Source organism: Halichoerus grypus, chromosome 8 (genome assembly GCF_964656455.1).
Source record: "Halichoerus grypus chromosome 8, mHalGry1.hap1.1, whole genome shotgun sequence".
Classification (NCBI taxonomy): domain Eukaryota; kingdom Metazoa; phylum Chordata; class Mammalia; order Carnivora; family Phocidae; genus Halichoerus; species Halichoerus grypus.
The window spans coordinates 31310433-31320052 of record NC_135719.1 but is presented as its reverse complement, the minus strand read 5'-3'; positions in this window follow the sequence as shown (position 1 = coordinate 31320052).

Sequence of the window (9620 nt, the reverse complement as noted above, 5' to 3'; positions counted from 1 at the left end):
TGAGGAAATAGAAGGCTCTGAAACACACTGGCTGAAAGAAGGAATGAATGAACAAACGGCTACTATTTTTGCCAAGGCATACGAGTTTAGGAGCAATAAGAGAGGGTACTTGGGGGATTCCAGACTTCTTCCCCAATCCCGGAGTTACTGTGCAGAACCCAAACCTCTTCAACAACCATGCTGACTTTTGAGGGCAATCACAATAGTTTGCCATGAAGTGGGGAAAGAAAAATATTCTATTTTCCTATAAATTCAATTTAAAGTCATCCTGTTCCTGTCAAAACAAAAATATATTTGGTTACCTCCATAATTTACCACTTTGGACTGGTTATATAAATTATGATATATCTATACAATGAAATGTTTTTACAATTGTTGAAAAAGAATGAGGAAATATCCATATACATACATGGAAAGATCTCACAAGATATATTTTTAAATGAGCAAAAAGGAACTGCATGGTGTGAATGAATGGCCTGGTTCATGTCAAAATGGGGAGATGTAAATATACTTCCATTCATAGCAATTTAAAGAACACACACATGCACACACACCAGAGGACTGACCTGTGGGAGTTGGAGTGAAGGGCACATTTACTTTTAATTTTTTATACTTTACTATAATATTTGCCTTCTTTTTCTGCTATGAATTTGTTTCATTTTTATAGTAATTGTAACATTATTTTAAAAGACTTTCTTCTTGGTGAACAAGATGTGAATAAAATGTAGTTGTCACCCCTGTAACATCTGTGTGGGACACAAGCATCTCATGCTAGTTATTCTGACATTTTGAGACAAAGGTGAAGTTTGGTTATCGGGGAGAAATTAGCTGTCTTTGGCATTTATTCCCTGAGGTTGCCCTAACAAATGACCACACATTTTGTGGCTTACAGCAACAGAAATTCATTCATCAGAGTTCTGGAGGCCAGAAGTACTAGATCAGACACACTGGGCCAAAATCAAGGTGTCAACAAGTCATGCCCTTTTCAGAGGCTCTGAAGGAGAATCTCCTCCAGTTCCTGGTGGTGATCAGCAATCCTTGGCTTAAGACAGCATTACTCCAATCTCTGCCTCCATTTTCACACCAACTTCTCTTCTGTCTATACATTTCCCTCTGCGTCCCTTTTATGAGAACACATGCAATTGCATTTAGGAGCCACCTGATAATCCAGGATAATCTCCCATCTCAAGAACCTTAACTCAATTATCTCCAAAGAGCCTGTTTCTAAATAACAGTAATGTGGACAGGTTTCAGGGATTAGGATGTGGATATCTTTCGGTGTTGATTTTTCTGCCTACCACATCTTCTATTTGCTGGAGGTCCAAATGCATGCATGAAGTCATTCATGAGTTCCACAAATATTTAAGTACCTGCTCTTTCCAGAAACTGCAAAAGCTCAGCCCCTGGATTTTGAAGAGATTAGATATCCTTCTAGCAGCGATTGAGCAAATGTGGACATTCATAAACCAGTGTCCTCCCACAGACTTCCTAGAGGAGGCAACATCCACCTCTATAGGGGACAGGAAAGGGAAGTCTGACTAAGTAATGGACACTGGTCCCTTCCAGCACAGCAGGAGGTGACCTGGGACTTGTCAGAAGCCATCAGAGGAAGGCATAATAGCTCACCTGGGCTTTCCTGGGGCTACTCACTCATTTCCAAACTAAAGGTACTTCATGCACCCAGTCAGCTGTTAAAGTGAGCCAGCCATGCCCTGGCCTCTCGTTACAGAGTTATTCCACATCTTGCCCTCCATCCTGCAGGGGCTGGCTGATTCCAAGGACATTGGTCTAAAAACCACAAACACTCAGGGCTCATGTGCTTGTGAAGTTTTTTATTTCATCTGAAAAACCATTGTACAAACCAAGCACTTTTCTGTGAAAAAAAAAAATACAAGCTCTGAAAGGGGTCTTTATTATCTGCTTAGCAACAGTTTGTTATTAATAAAAGTGTCTTGTTTTGCTTTTTTAAGATTAATAGCCCAACATTCTCACAAAAACATTGGCCTTGGTGGCATCCCAATTTCTTGTTAGCAGTGGGTCTGGATGATTCCACAACCTTTCTCTGAATGCAAATTGAGTACATGGGTTTTAAACAAAAGAAATGCTGTCTCTTGCTACACACTCATAGGCTAAATTATCAGAGATGCAGCATTCATGGCCATAAATTTCTTATCTCTGGTCAAATATTTAATATGCATTTTCATCAGTTATGCCAACTGAAGAGGATTTACTCTGAGATCTGTCATTTGCACCCTGGTACGAATGACAACCGACCTCTTCCCATGCCTACCCGATGTGAAAACCACAAAATAGGTGCTAATATGTATGAATACTAACTGTGAAACCCCACTGGACTTGACATTCTTTACTCCACCATGAGACGTAGGTCCCATTTCTCCATTCTGCAGTTGAGCAAACTAATGCACAGATCTATTTAGGAGTTTTTCAGGTGTAGAGAGTGAATCAGTGGAAAATGCAGAATTTGAGCCAGGATCTCAACACAATTCTGTCTGACTTGAAGGCCAAAATTCTCAATCATCACCCCTAACTGCTCCATCATCAGTGGTCATGAGAACCCACAGACATGATTGTCATCCTGTGATAAGAACATGGAAACTGAGATCTAGGGTAAATAGGCTATTCCTTACTTTCTGAGCAGAAGAAACTGCTCACCCTCACCTCTTTACTGAAAGAAAGCATGTTTCTTCCAAGACAGGAAATATGACTAATGCTTAGTGAACAATTATCGTATCAAATATATTAGGGGGTCTTATAGTCCTAGGACTGCTTGGAATAAAAACCTGGAGATATAACTAGAGAATTATGAACATTTTGTGGGGAAAGCTGACATCACCTTTGTATTCTATAGATAGGTGTTTAATGACACTGATTAAATACCAGCAAAACATGAAGTGCCGCAGGACCGAAGAGTAACAAAACAATCTCTTCCCAACAGGCAGGGTCCAGTAACCACAGGGACAGGTATGGCCATCAGTCCACTTACAATCAGTCCACTCCTTTGAGACAGGATCAGCTTATGGGCTTTTCCTGGGCTGTCTGTGGGTAGAATGTTGTTTAATTCAAATAGGTAAAGACATATGTGAGGCCTCCAGGGAAAAGGAACTTTTAAAAAGAAAAAAAGACTCCTCAGGATTCAGGAAGTGAACTATATCAAGAACAAGGTTTTCCACATTGGATAAAAAGTTGCTTTCCTAGAGATCCAAAAAAGGGGAGCAAGCATGATAGGCAACTGATTGGTAGAGGGATGTTTAAAGGTTCCAAGTCATAACGGTGAAACCCTCGAGTGGGCAAAGGGCTATAGGCTGAAGGCTTCTGGCTATGAATTTTCATGATATAAATGTAACAAGGATAAGGGGTTGGGGGGGAACCTCTGAGCTTAAGAACACACCACATCTTCTTAAATAATCTTTATTTATGCATGTAATTTAATACAATGAACCAGTTCCTAAAGATGTGAAACTTGGCTACTACAATTCAATGAAGAGTAATGAGGCTTCAAAGTGGTATTCTGTGTACCTCAGGGTTTCATCTGCACATCGAGCGTCACCTAAACCTCACTTGTTGGCTTTCAAATGGGTAAAGACTCTTTGATGACCCACAGAACATATACAGGCATGCATACATTCAACAAGTATTTTTTTTTTCCAACAAATATCTTTGAGTACTTACTATGTGCCTTCGATTCAGCAATGCAAATGGATGCCTTTCTTCAGTAAAGTTATTGCAAGTAGGTGGCGGCAGGGGATAGAGGAAATCAGCAAACCTGAATAATGATCCAGAGCCCTGTTATGAATATGTAGTGTTCCTATACTCTTAGTGTAGAAAAGGGCTTAAGTACAAGGTCTTCAGTGACAAACTATCTGTCTTCAGGTCCTGGCTCTATTACTAACTAGTATGTGACTTTAGGCAAGTTGCTTAACTTTTCTTAAGTGTTTTCTTGTTTATAATCAGGGGGAAATTATGTCCATCTCTTAGTACCATGGTATAGTATTTATATACTAATGTATGTAAAGCATGTAGTATAGTACCCAACACGTAAGGGATCAATAAATGTTACTTCTTTATATTAGTAGTAGCAAGGACTAGAGCTAAGTAGGTGGATGACACTTCCCTGAATGTAAAGTTTCCTACACTGTGTATCCCTAGGTCCTTCAGTTTTGGGCTCCAAGAGAATTGGCATGCCCAATCTCTTCTATAAGGCAAGTTCCGTGCAACCAATGTCTGGGAGTGATGGCGGTGTTAAAGAAATCCTCAGACCAGAAGCAGCTGGATCTGTGACTCAGGGTTGTGAGAGGTGGGATGAGCCTTATGGATGATGCTCCATATACCAGAAGGATTGGTACATCATGTACCCATGCAACCCAAAGCAGGACAGCTTTTGGCACAGAGGGACTGGTGGGCCATTTGATAAATGAAGCAATTGGGAAACAATTATCACAGTCACCATTATCATCACCATCATGATCAAAAGGCAAATAAATCCTTCCTGATTCACAGTGTGTAATTTTTCCCACAACATGCTATCATGTCACAGATGCTGTCATGGATTTCATATATTTATTTAAAAGGTTCTTATTCATACCTGGAATATTTTTGGAGCTCTCATTTAATGTTGTTAAATTACAGTGCCTTATTTAATAGAGTGCAGAGCAGGGTGCAAGGGAGTTTCTTTTTTTTTTTTAATATTTTTATTTATTTATTTTAGAAAGAGAGAGCTCACACATGAGTGGAGTAGGAGCAGAGGGAGAGGGACAAGCAGACTCCACGCTGAGCCACCCAGCCTCCCCAAAATGGAGTTGTTGGGGTTTTGACTAGGGAACAGAAGGCAAGCTAAGGACAAAGCAGAAGCTGACACCCCCCACCCCCAGATGGGATATACGTGACATTCCTCAGGCACTCCCAGCTGCCCTAAAGCTAAGGACAGGAAAAACAAATTGTTAATTTATAGAGATCATAATCCTGCAAGACATGAATCTCCCTCAGTTTACAAATGCCTTAGCAATCTACAAGAACAAAGCATTCCTATCATCAATAACCTAACTTCCAGAAGGAAATGTAGATACAATTAAAGTCTTTATAACCTGTGGCCCATTGACAGATACTTGAAGGGGGCAGAGTGTAAGATTCCTCCAGGAAGCTCCCAACTATCTTAATGTTAATGCCTTGCTAGAAGGAAAGACAACCTTAACTTGACAACGGCAAGGCTTCTGGTATCCTGTGAGTCTTCTTTAACATATGAAAATCCTCTTGAAAACCTCCTTTTTCCTTACCTCCCACAACTCCCAAGTATATAATCAGCCACCCCTCATAACCCTGGTGCAACAGTTCTTTTTGCCCAGGGGTCCTGTCCCTGTTTAATAAAATCACCTTTTTGCACCAAAGACGTCTCAAGATGGCCTTCGGCTCCGGACCTCATCCCACTGTACCTCACCTATATTCCAAAACCACATCAGTTTTGTTTGTTTTTTAGTAGGCTTCATGCCCATCATGGAACCCATGTGGGGCTTGAACTCACAACCCTGAGATCAAAACCTGAGTGGATATCAAGAGTGGGATGCTGAACCAATATGAGCCACATAGGTGCCCCCAAGGTACTTTCATGAGCAGTACCTCATTTGTTTTTTGTAATCAAGTTTAACTGAGGCTCTAGTAACCAAGAGCTTCTTTTCAATTTTCTCTCTTTCTATTAGACATCAAATTCAACAGATGTGCTTGTCTCTCTGAAGTAGTTTTGGCTCTTGGCGCCATTTTGTCACAGAATCTCCATTGTATGAGCACCTACCAGTATTTAAGCTTCCATTGTCAGCTAGCAAGCAGAAGAAACATCATCTGAACCCAGGGAAAAACCCAAGCTGTCATACACTTGAAGAGGAAAATTACCCAGAGCAGGCCCAGGCCAGCAGACCCCAGAAGGTAGAAAGTTACTAAAAGATATCCAGAAGCCCCGCTTGAGCAAGAGATAACCAGCTGTTTCTGCTTCCGTAAACAGGCTTCCCACTGGGAGCTTCCTGCACTGCCCCAACCACTGTTCCCGCCTAAAGCAGTCCCTCCCAATTTAAGCCCACCTACCAGCAGTCAGCACAGCCCTTGGAACCTGGCCCTCTGCTCTGCTCTATAAAAGCTCTGTAACCACGCTGTCCAAGGCCCACAATTTCGAGTGCAAGCTAGTCTGGGTCTGCCTGTGTAAAATAAACCCAAGTTCTGCTACTTCTCTGAGTGTCGCTCGGTTTCTCAGCAGTCTGATTATTTCCGTAACACACTAAAGTCCTCTGAAATATTAGCTACTGCTGTTGTTGCTATAGCCTGCAAGTAGGACTAACGTTTAGCCAACCAATGGTGGGGGTATGACCACAGCCTTGACATCTTTAACCTCAGAGCACTTTGAGAATATTCAAAGGAACTCAGAGTGGAAGGAATCCTAACTGTTAGTCAATGCATATCCTTTGTAATATTTAAATACTATTGGGCATTTATACCTGGGAGGCAGGTGGCCAATTATAATACACTGAGTAAGGTCAAAATTTCTCAGACAAAGATCTTATCAAACTCAATAACCCAGTGGTGGTGTCTGGCTCCTTGACCTCCCTGAGGTCCTTATCAGTGTTAGCATTCCTTCTTTCCTGAAATCCTCCCTTCCTTCCCTCCTGGTTTTCTTTTCTTTCTTCTTCACACCCTGATTCTCTGCCTCTTTTCTGATGCCTCTCCTCTTTTCTGGTATTACCTCTTAACTATGGGCACTTGCTGAGACCTGGTACCTCCTCTTTCTCTAGTCTTTATTGTCATTTCCACTCCTGTATCGATGGTTCTAATACAGTCTTGTGCCCTGCCTCCTCTTGCCCTTGATGCCTCCAGATCTCTGCCAGCCTGGCCCACATCAGTTTCAGTAACATGGATCACACTGTACTTGACATCTTTCCATCCATGCCAACCTCCCTTCCCAGGTCTTCCATTTCTATCAGGAGCAATGTCATCACCCAAGATCAAAAGACTCAAGTTACTCTTTTCTCCATATTCTTGCAGTGGCCATATGTCCAAGAGTTTCTGGAAACAACTCTGAACTCAAATCTTCTATTTTGTTGTCTGACCATGTGTTGACCCCTTCATCCTGATTTTGGACTGAGAAAACAAGAAGCCATAGTAACTGTACCTGTCAGTGGGGCATCCTGGTGGCCTATTGTTTCTCTTATGCCCTCTAGGTCTTAGTCTTATTTCTAGTTACCACTGTAAGAGTTCTTGTTCTCACTCTCAGATTCTGTAATAATTCCAACCCCCCTCCACATTTTCACAACTCCATCAAATAGACCATCCAAAAAGAATTCTTTTTACTTTCTTAGCAAAAAAAACTCATAGTACCATTCCATTGCCAGTCAAATGAATTTACCTTCTTTGTCTTGGAGCTTTCTTCCTTAAAGGCTTCCTTCCTTAAAGTTTTCCATCTACTCCAGTCCCCACTGAGCTCCCATCTTCCTGAAACAATATGACAATGACTTTTAATTTTAGTAGTTAACTGAGGTCTTAAGTTGTTTTGTTTTTTAAGTCTTATCTCTCCAAAAGAGGTTTTAAGACCCTTAAGGACCAGCCTTTCAGTTATTTTAAGAAGACTCTGTCACATAAGCTGGTTTCAGGCAAAGAGTAAGTGTTCAACAAAAATTTTTTGGGAGCACCTGGGCAGCTCAGTCAGTTAAGTGTCTGCCTTCAGTTCAGGTCATGATCCCAGGGTCCTGGGATCGAGTCCCACGTGGGGCTCCCTGCTCAGCAGAAAGTTGGCTTCTCCCTCTCCCTCTGTCCCTCCCCCCTGCTCGTGCTATTGCTCTCTCTCGCTCTGCACTCTCTCTCTCTCAAATAGATAAATAAAATCTTTAAAAAAATTTTTAAGTGGAGTTCCACAGTATAACTTAATATATGAAATGTGTGTCTTTTGTAAGCCAGTCCCTCCACATATATACAGTTTTTCTTTAAAGGGATAAACAATATCATTATTTTCCAGAATAAAAATAACCACATTGTAAGGCTCTATGCAAAAACGTGAATAAGGTTGTCTTGTTTCGGAATAAGAAAAGGGAAAAAAAAAAAAAAAAAAGCTTTGGGGCTGTTTTCATTTTATGTGTAAACAGTGACACCTGCTGGTGAAAATACAATAATATTTACAAGAGATCTGGAAATGCAGCAAAGTGTATTTGCATGTATAAGAAGCACAGATTTTTCAGAATAGAATAAGAGATAAAGAGTTTCCCAGATAAACAAAAACCAAAGGAATTCTCAACCGCTAAACCAATCCTGCAAGAAATATTAAAGGGGACTCTGAGTAGAAAGGAAAGAACAAAAGTGAAAAAGACAAGGAAGGATCAGAGGAAATCTTCAGAAACAACAAAACAAGTAACAAAATGACACTAAATACGTATCTATCAATAACTACTCTGAATACAAATGGACCAAACTCTCTAATCAAAAGACATACAGTGTCAGAATGGATTAAAAAAAACAAAAACAAAAACAAGACCCATCTATATGCTGCCTATAAGAGACTCATTTTAGACCTAAAGACACCTGCAGATTGAAAATGAGGGGATGGAGAACTATCTATCATGTTAATGGACATCAAAAGAAAACCAGAATAACAATACTTATATAAGACAAACTAGACTTTAAAACGAAGACTGTAATAAGAGCTGCATAATGGCACTATATTATAATAAAGGGGACAATCCAACAGGATGATCTAACAATTATAAATATTTATGCACCTAATATGATAGCACCCAAATATGTAAAACAAGTAAAAACAAACATAAAGGAACTCACTAATAGTATGGGATTTTAACACTCCACTTACCTCAATATAAAGAACATCTAAGCAGAAAGTCAATAGGGAAACAATGGCTTTGAATGACTCACTGCACCAAATGGACTTAACAGACAGATTCAGAACATTCTACCTAAAACAGCTGAATACACATTCTTTTCTTTTTTTTTATTTTTTATTGTTATGTTAATCACCATACATTACATCATTAGTTTTTGATGTAGTGTTCCATGATTCATTGTTTGTGCACAACACCCAGTGATCCATGCAGAACGTGCCCTCTTCAATACCCATCACCAAGCTAACCCATCCTCCCAACCCCCTCCCTTCTAGAACCCTCAGTTTGTTTTTCAGAGTCCATCATCTCTCATGGTTCATCTCCCCCTCCAATTTCCCCCCCTTCATTCTTCCCCTTCTGCTATCTTCTTCTTTTTTTTTTTTTCTTAACCTATATTGCATTATTTGTTTCAGAGGTACAGATCTGTGTGAATACACATTCTTTTCAAATGCACATGAGACATTCTCTAGAACAGATCACATATTAGGTCACAAATCAGACTTAAACAATACAAAAAAATTGAGATCATACCATAAGGTTAGGAAACTTAAAGTCAACCACAAGAAAAAACTTGGAAAGACCACAAATACATGGAGGTTAAAGAACATCCTACTAAAGAATGAATGAGTTAACCAGGAAATTAAAGAAGAATTTAAAAATACTTGGAAACAAATGAAAATGAAAACACAAGTTCCAAAACCTTTGGGATGCAGCAAAAGCACTTCTAAGAGGGAAGTA